This window comes from Passer domesticus, chromosome 6 (assembly GCF_036417665.1).
Source record: "Passer domesticus isolate bPasDom1 chromosome 6, bPasDom1.hap1, whole genome shotgun sequence".
NCBI lineage: Eukaryota > Metazoa > Chordata > Aves > Passeriformes > Passeridae > Passer > Passer domesticus.
The window spans coordinates 22698647-22707286 of NC_087479.1; the positions used below are offsets into that span (position 1 = coordinate 22698647).

Consider the following 8640-nt stretch of genomic DNA (forward strand, 5'->3'; position numbering starts at 1 on the left):
TTTTTTTTTTCTGCAGATACTTTGCAGAAACTCACCACTGTTGTACCACTTGCTCAGAACCTTGTTTAGCACCAGCAAGTCCACACCTGTGCTGGCAGGGCATTAGCTGTGCACTCAGACAAAGCTCAAAGCAGCCCCGCAGCCTACTACGGTCGGCTTAGGCAGGAGATCCTGTTTCATGTTCCCAGTGACCTTGGCGTGGCGGGGACGGAGAGGAAGCACGGTAACTGTCATAATAGAGCTGGTACCAATTCCGATATCAGGATAAGGAGGACAAAGTGAGATTTAAGTCAGCTCTGGTGCCAGATCAAATAGAGACCAGGATCGCCAGAAACAGCTTCCCCCTTGGGTTTTTGTTTTGTTCTTAGCTCAGATTCCATCAGACAACTTCTACATAACCCAAACAACTACATTATAACCACAGACAGGCCCAACCATGATGTCTGGCTCCAGATCTAAACTCCTTACAGCCAGACTGTTAGCTCAGCTCCCTTGAAGAAGCATCATCATCCTCCAAATTTGTGAGTTGGGGGGCTGTTCATGCTCTCTTCTCCTCTCTGGGGAAAGGTTCCATACTCTTTGTGTGTCTTGCTTGATTAAAAGGTAAATTTAAAAAAAAAAAAGATTAAGTTCTTCAGAGGAAGAGGATATTCTGCTTGCAGACACCCTGATGAGGAATTAGCTTTACCAGGAGAAGCCCTCTGCATGCAAGCTGAGGGGTTTCACCTGCCCCCATTCCCACTGAGGACTGCCAGCAGGCTGACACAATTCAGCAGAGCTCTCGAAACAAAGTGAGGTGCCACGCAAATCCTGCAGCTTCTAAAGTGAGGAAAGACCCACTCTGCAGTGGGTCCTACATGAGTCCACTCCAAAGCCACACCATTGATCTCAGTGCTGCCTGACCTCCCAGCCACATTAACTGTGCCAGAAAGAGCCCTGATCTCTGCCCTGGGGGTGGGACTCTCAGCAGTCTAAGAAGGTGCTACCCCTGTCACAATCCTGTCAGCCAGGTGCCATTCAGCAGATCCACACCAGGTGTCTGTGGCCAGGTGCTGGCTGTGGGGTGGCTGCAGGGCAGCCTTAGTGAGGAGAGGCCGGGGCTAGGCCATGCCTGACATGGCCAGCTCCAAATGGCTCCAACCCACCCACCACAGGGCACAGCTGAGCCCCTTGGACAAGATGGTGGTGGCCATAGGAAAACATGTTTAAGAAAGGGCAGAAAACACTGCACAGGCAGTGAGGAGTGAGAGAAGGCCCCACAGGCACTCCGGTGAGAGCAGGAGGGGGCACTGGAGGTGCTGAAGCAGACAGTGGCCCCCTGCCCCTGCTGAGGGCACGGTGCAGCAGGTGGGTATTTCCTGAAGGAACTGCAGCTTGCAGCTGGCCAAGGTCAGCTCACCACAGTGTGTCACAATAGATAGAAGAAAATCTGCTTCCTTCAGTGGCTCTCCCTCTGTACCCCAGACCAAACAAGTGCTCCTGACCCGGTGATCTCTGGGTGGTGTTGCTAGGGGTTTTGTGTCAGGCTGGATACACCACAGGGACAGGTAGGAGAGGACAGGCAAGCAAAAATAACCCTGAACAGTACTAGAAACTGTCTTGATATTATGGGAGAGCCTATTCTCCCACACAGATGACACCAAACCCCTACCTACAATTCCTGACTGATGAGGAAATGAAACAATTGTGTTTGGGAGGCACTTGAGGGCACACATGACTTCCACAGACACAGCAAAGCACATGCAGATGCCTGCCTCAATTCCCTTGCTGGCAGTGAAATTCTGCCACCATAATACACTCCCTCACAGTGGGTAAATCAAACACAAAATGCCTGGTTAAGCATTACCCCCACAGAAATCTCCCTAGCACATAAAAGTACAACAAGGTTCCCTTGCACCTCTATGGAACAGGAATCTGCATTTCCAGCTAAAGCCTTTCAGCTTCTCTGTACCATCTAAAACCACTTCTGAGCCCACTATATGGCTGCCAGGCCTTTGGCAGAAAGCTCTAAGCCCTTTTAAAATGTTGAACAGGTACAGACCCAGGTAGTATCCTTCTCATCCTTGTATCTCTTTCTGTCTTTAAGTTAACCATAGCAAGTTCTGCTGAACTTTGGCTCAGCTTCCTCTTAGCAGTAAGTGAGGTGGTTTCTTCCTCTTCACTGCAATTCTGTTGTAGTGTCCTTTGCCCCCTCATTTCATCACCTCAAGTCATTTTTCAGCTCAGAGTTGCCAGTCACCTCTGAAACTCTTCCAACCTGGACCCTTCCTGCTCTGCAGCCTGGAGCACCTCAAAACTCAGAGCATTTCAACTTTAAGAGAGTCGAGAGAGAGAAGGGGAAAATGGCAAGAGCCTTTTCTTTAAATGTAGTTACCCATATGTGCCAGAAAGAAGAGTTTCACAAAAGGATTTAGCATTCCTTTCCTCTACCCTCCAGGCAGCCAGAAACTCAGCATGGAGCTCATGCCACATGAAGGAGCAAGGCTACAGCACACAGAGGGGACAAGCTGCAGGGGAAGTCAGTGCAGCTACAGAGCTTTACTGCTCGTAAAGCAGTCACTTAGGACTTGGTCTGAAGATGCTTTGTGCTGAGAGAATGTGAAGGGAGGGACACACACACGGGCCCAGCAGAGAGGGGGCAGTGCCAGGGGGTACCGGGATAAGGTGCCAGGTGCTCAGACAAATGTACCACAGCTGTCCCCACAGCCCAAGAGAGCCATGTGCTGCCAGCCAACAGAATGCAAAGCTGAGAAAGAGCCAAAACACCAACACTTTCTCTGCAGACAATCCTGGCATGTGCCACAGAGACTATCCCCTTGTAATGTCCCTGTGGCCTTCTTCCCCCTCCTCCTCCCTTGCTGCACTCCTGGAATTGCCATGGGCCACTTCTGTGCACAAAGCTGTTCTGCAGTTCATCACAGGTATTCAGAACTGCTGGAACCTGAGCTGGAGATCAGGTACAGCACAGTCCATAGCCAACTGTACTGCCCTCCATACTCCCCTCCTCCTCCCCATCCCCACCCACCCCCTGTAAAAAGATGTCACATTCACCAAGGCTTAACAGTGAGAAGGGGAAAAAAAACCTCTGTCAAATTCTTAACTTCAAGTGGATTTACCCAAAGCCCCTTGGAAACAGCTGCTTGAGGAAGGTTTCTGTGGAGCCCGTGTTCCAGATGTAGACATTTGGTTGCTCAGTCCCTTGCTGCTGCTTTAGTCTGTGCTCTTGCCACACCTGGACCTGTCCTCACCTGGAATAACCAGTCCCTTCCATCGCTTCTGCCTAGGGCCCTGCTGCTGTTGGGAGGTGAGGCCCAGCTCTCTGCTGTTCCCTCCCTTAAGGAATGTGTCACGGGCATGGCTTCACACACTCATCCACCGCCTTGTGTGACTGCCCACTGAGCACAGGGAGGAAGATCCAAAGCACTTATAGCAGCTTCTTCCCTATCACATCACGCACCACACAACTGTCCTGTGCTTACAAGATTGGGGAAAAAAGCCCACTATGAAATCACAACCTTCCTTTATCCCCTCTGTGCAGCAATAAGCTTTGTGCCAGAAGGGCTGGATTCCACCCCTTGTGTGCTTTCGAGGCTGGGCAGCAGTGTCACTTTGCAGCCAGGTAACAGGAACTCCAGGAGAAGTCCCATTTTTATGCCACACAGCAAATAAAGGTACATTAACAAAACAAAGCTATATAGGGCTATTTGAGCATGCTCCTAACAAGATGGTTTGGATTTCAGCTGAGGAATGAGGAAGACAGCCTCATTCATTTGGACTTTATATCCAGATGAGATCTAGGCTATATTAATTCAAATGCAAAGCACCATGAGATTGTATCTAGGCTGAGTTATCACTGAGTTAATATACCTTAATACAGACAACAACAGAACCTCTCTTTCTTGAATATATTTTATGCCTTGCCATGAGATCCTGGGATTCATTTACCTGGTGAAACCCCATGGAAACTTGAAGGACAGACTACCTTCTTCTCTTTGGAAGCCTGCTCTCCAAAGCTGTTGAGCTACATATGTGTCATTCTCCCAAAGAAATTTCTTTTTGCCGCTTTATGAGATGATACAATTCCCATTTTGAAATTTGTAAAAATGTGATGTTAGAAACCATATAGCCTGTGGAAATGTTTTCATGTCTCCTTCTTAAGTTTTCAAAGAAAACAATTCATGTTTAGGAAAAAAAGTTAATTTATTTTTCATTTTCTCCCTGGTCATTAGGCAGAAAATGAGACTTTAGAGGCATGTGGACTGCTCCTTGTAATCATGGGACATTTCATATTTCTTGATGGTATTAGCAAATTCCTCAAGAAAATATTTTCATGAATCTCTGTGATTCTCTCACAATATTTAGCAAAACACTCAATTTTTTTAAGAATTATTTTCAAGTCTTCTGTGTAAACTACTATTGTTCTGAGTTGTGGCAGTAACTTGGAGGAATTGTTACTTACTCTAGAAAAGCTTAATCAAAGAGCAAACAAGCAAACAAGACTTGACACCCAAAGCCACAAGGAAGCAGTTCCTTGCCCTGTATGCTCGATTCCCTCCTTCAAAGGTGATTTCTTCAGCCAGGTTCTCCATAAGTGCAAACACTTATTCAGCTCCTTCTTCAGAATGTGTGAGACTGTGCAGAGAAACTGCATCTGCATTGCTACATTATGTTTGCAAAATGTTGCCTGTTACCTTTGCAAACATAGTTAAGTGAGTCATGGACAGCCTCAGTGGTCTACGTAATGGCAAAATTGCAAACAAAAGCTCTTCAGCCATTACCTTTATTTAGTGTTCAGAGCAGGCAAAAGTAAGGAAGTTCACAGACAAAAATGTCATTAAGGTTGTGCCCTGACAGAGATGACTACCTAGGTCTATTCATCTCTGAAACTTAATGTTTCCAGATGTCTCATAAATGATAATTTTTACTTCAACTAATTACAGACACGCTGTGGTGACTCCCCAGACAGACTTTTAGGTTATTTGTCTTATTATTATTATTATAACCAGCATTCAGAACCTGTGGTCCTTTGACACTTAGCAGCACACATATGTAAATATGCAAATATGGTCTTTACTGCAAATACTTTGTAATTTGAGGCCTGGTCCGCATCATTTTTGTGCAAATGTAACTACCCCACTTCACAGGAATGATTTTACAAGAATATTTCACTGAAAAAAGTTATGTAACTATAACCACATTTATGTTAGTCTAGCTTACATCTCCAAAGAACCTGTGCTGAACTAAGTGTGTCGGACCAAAGTAATATTTATGCCAGAACTGGACCAGGCTGACTATACTGGGATGCAGAATCACAGTGAAACCAGTAGAGTCTGATGAAAACTGGGGCACACATAAGTTGAGGGCAGAGGATACAGTCAGTTCAGACATCAGCAATTTTTTTCTGCACTTCAGTTTAAGAATCTTCTATCTGAAACAAAGATGCCTTGTTTGTCTCTGTTGTGTTTGACTGGCTTTTTAACTCTAATACACTGAGGCTGCACTGTTACTCACCTCTTACTAAATTCCAGGGAATCCACATGAATTACCAGGATTACGAATGTCCAAAAAGAAGGATGCTTATGCCTTACTATTCACTAGAGAATCTGCGAGACACTGACCAAACAATGGATCCTCTGATGCACTCACATGTGAGCCTCAACTGAACTCTTCTGTAATTGGGGCACTTGGACAGGGCCTGTCCCATGTGGATTTCCTGGACTCTAATAAGCATGAGCTCATCCTGCAGTCTTTCCCTAAGGTATAATAATAAGGTCTCTACCTGTCACCTATTTCATGAAATTTGTGAACTTAATACCTTTCAGACTCTGATTGGGTGCAAAATGCATTTGAAATTAGACAACAGATTAAAAAGCTACACAGACTTAACCAGTGTAATCACATACTCAATATTCTCTTAGAAAATCAGGCCTAACAATAAATTAAAATGAAACTGACAGGGCATTTTTCTAAGGAACACAATTATCTGTATTTAATTTTCTTTAAAAACAAAACAAAACTAGACAGACAAATGACACCCACAAGGAACCAAGGCCGAGAAGAGCTGGATGTGGAACCAGTAGCCCTCACCTCACCTGTACAGTGCCCAGTTTCCTCCTGCTTCACTTTTCTTGTGCTGCCATATCCCCTCCTTGGTGATGAACATCATCCCACCTCATGCCAAGTTTGTGGAAGCAGGAACAACAAAACCAGTAACAAGGCAGGAGAGAATCAGTCTGTCCTTTTGTGGCTGTGTCCAACCCTAATCTGCCCTACATGAAGCACAGGAAGAGAGTAGGCAAAGGCTTCATGAGCACTCCTGGATTCTGTAATTGGTGGCAGATTTAGGGCTAACAGTTTCCTTGGCCCTTGAGATGTGCATGGACTAAGAACAATCTTTCATGTGCTGATAAATTGTCATTATTGTGCACAAATATCTGAAATTGAAAGCCAAATTATTCTTCCAGATTTAGTGCCTCTTTTTACCCATTTCTCTGCTTTGGACCACCCCTGTTCACTCTAGATCTCTTAGGGAACTTGAGGATTTGAAGTGGTGGTGGCAGGCTGCAATCTGGATAGCTGTTTTCCTTCTGTGCTCTATTGCTCCAAGGAGGGTAAGTAGATCGTCTGCATGTTCCAATAGTAGACAGGTTTCTTGGAAGAAAATGCAGCAGACAGCTACATTCTCTAGAGGCAGATCACAGGATAAATAGATCTGGATTGTGCTGGTCCCATATGAGGTATCAATTCTATGTCTTTGTCTTATCACTCCATTCTTCCCGCTTTGCAAACCCAAAACACTTTCTCTGGATAATCACAACTGCACTGATTTCTTCCCTCTGCAAGGGAGCCAGGAGCCTGCACTGATATTTTTAGGTAACCCACTTGCTCTGTTTTCTTTCCCCTCTGTGAATAGATCCCTCACTTATTCTAACCCATAATCTCACATACATTTCTTGTCTCTTTCTGTTCTGGCACTCTCTCAGAACTGCAAATGCAGCACCTACTGCTTACATACAGGGCTACAGTATTGCTTTCTGCTGGGGTTTTCTTGTGTTCAGCCCTCTCCAAGGGCTGAACCAGAAATACATGACCAGAAGTACAGAGCTAGAGACTGCAAAAAGACCTTGATAAAAGTAGAAAGTGGTTGAATATTATAGAGAAAGCCAAGGAAAATTTCCAATGAATATTTTTATGATTATTCATCAAATCTCATAAAGATCCCATTCCAAAGGAAGGGGGGTAAAACACCCAGCCAGCAAAGGAAGGTAATCTACAACCAAAGTTTCTCATCTAAATTCTCTCCTGTTTCATAGTAACAGTTGGCATAAAATATCACTGCTCTGACATGTGGAAGCCTTGGTGCCAAGTTTGTGGAAGCATGAACAACAAAACCAGTAACAAGGCAGGAGAGGATCAGTCAGTCCTTTTGTGGCTGTGTCCAACCCATGCTGCTGCAGTCTCGAAGGAGTTCCCCCTTTGCTTCTAACCATATCCTGGTTTTTCATTTTTTCTCATCTTCTGCTTTGGGAATCTTAGGAATGTCTTTTCACACACACCTCTTTCAGCCTGTGTGCTTTGTCCTACTCATCTCCTTTTTTTCCTCATGCTTTCCATGCTTGATCCCAGTCTTTCAGTTTCTCTTTTCTTTTTATTTTGGCCCACAAACAGCCCCCTTCCCCTGCATGTCAACAGCAGTGGGAAGTAACCTAATTAATAGTTTCTTGATAGGCTACCCCACACATGCACACACCCATCCCCCCAGTATCCCGCTGGCAATTCAACAGCCCTCTCTCAAGAAAGGAAAATATTTCCATACTAATTAATAACAACATCGGGTAGTTCTGGGCGGAAGGATCTGGGATTCCCATCTGGGCCTAGATCTCTCGAGCTGAAGGAACAACTGTACCTCAGAGCACATTTTCTTTTCCAAATCCTTGTGTTATTAACTGTTTACACTGTTCTTGGTATCAAAAATCTTGGCAGTCTGGCTCCTATGTTAGCTGCTATCTCTGAGTTCAGGCTGAATTCCTCCAGCACTCAGACTGTGCCTCTCATTTAGCACACGGCACTTGTTCAGAAACCCACAGTGCTTCCCTTCTCTCTTCTCCATCAGGATTCACACGAGCCAAGGACCTTTGCATGCTGTGGTTCTCAAAGGACGCAGACGCTACTATATCCATTTAAAATGTCTTTGCTGCTTGACTTCCCCTGACGTGCACTTCACTGTCTCTGTTTCTGCCACAACCACTTAAAAAAAGAAACAAAAACAAAACAACAACAACAAAAAAAAAAACAAAAACAAAAACAAACAAGAACAAACAAAAAAAAACCAAAAAAACCACCCCAAAAAACAACAACACCAAGCTCTGTTGACTGAGCTAGAGCACAGATGTTTTTCTCCAGATGTAGTAGGATAGTCCCACTCCTATCTTCATCCAGGAAAGGGGAAAGGTACTAAATGCTTCATTAAGGACCACGTGCTTCCAGAGAAGAAGTGAAGCATATGAGAATTTTGCTGTCCTGTCTCAGAATCACCAACAAGGGACAGTTGTGCCTTCTGCCTCTAGAGGTGACCTGACACAACATGACTACTTTCCTCTTCTGCATCACAGGCCAGAAAAAAAAGAAAATTGAATAAAG

The 8640-nt window shown here is 44.8% G+C and overlaps 1 protein-coding gene and 1 long non-coding RNA gene across 2 annotated transcripts in view; one reads left to right on the forward strand and one right to left on the reverse strand.

Annotated features, from left to right (window-relative positions):
• The window catches only part of ESRRB (estrogen related receptor beta), a 132012-nt gene extending 128566 nt beyond the window's left edge, over positions 1-3446 (reverse strand). The window contains exon 1 of the mRNA XM_064423781.1: positions 3249-3446. The gene's annotated coding sequence lies outside the window, so the exon portion shown is untranslated. The remainder of the gene's footprint in view (positions 1-3248) is intronic.
• On the forward strand, positions 1460-8212 carry LOC135302838 (uncharacterized). Its single transcript, XR_010364416.1, has 5 exons — positions 1460-1547; positions 3539-3671; positions 5529-5758; positions 6521-6611; positions 8114-8212. It is a non-coding gene; the product is annotated as an uncharacterized LOC135302838 (long non-coding RNA).
• Positions 8213-8640: the final 428 nt, after the last annotated feature.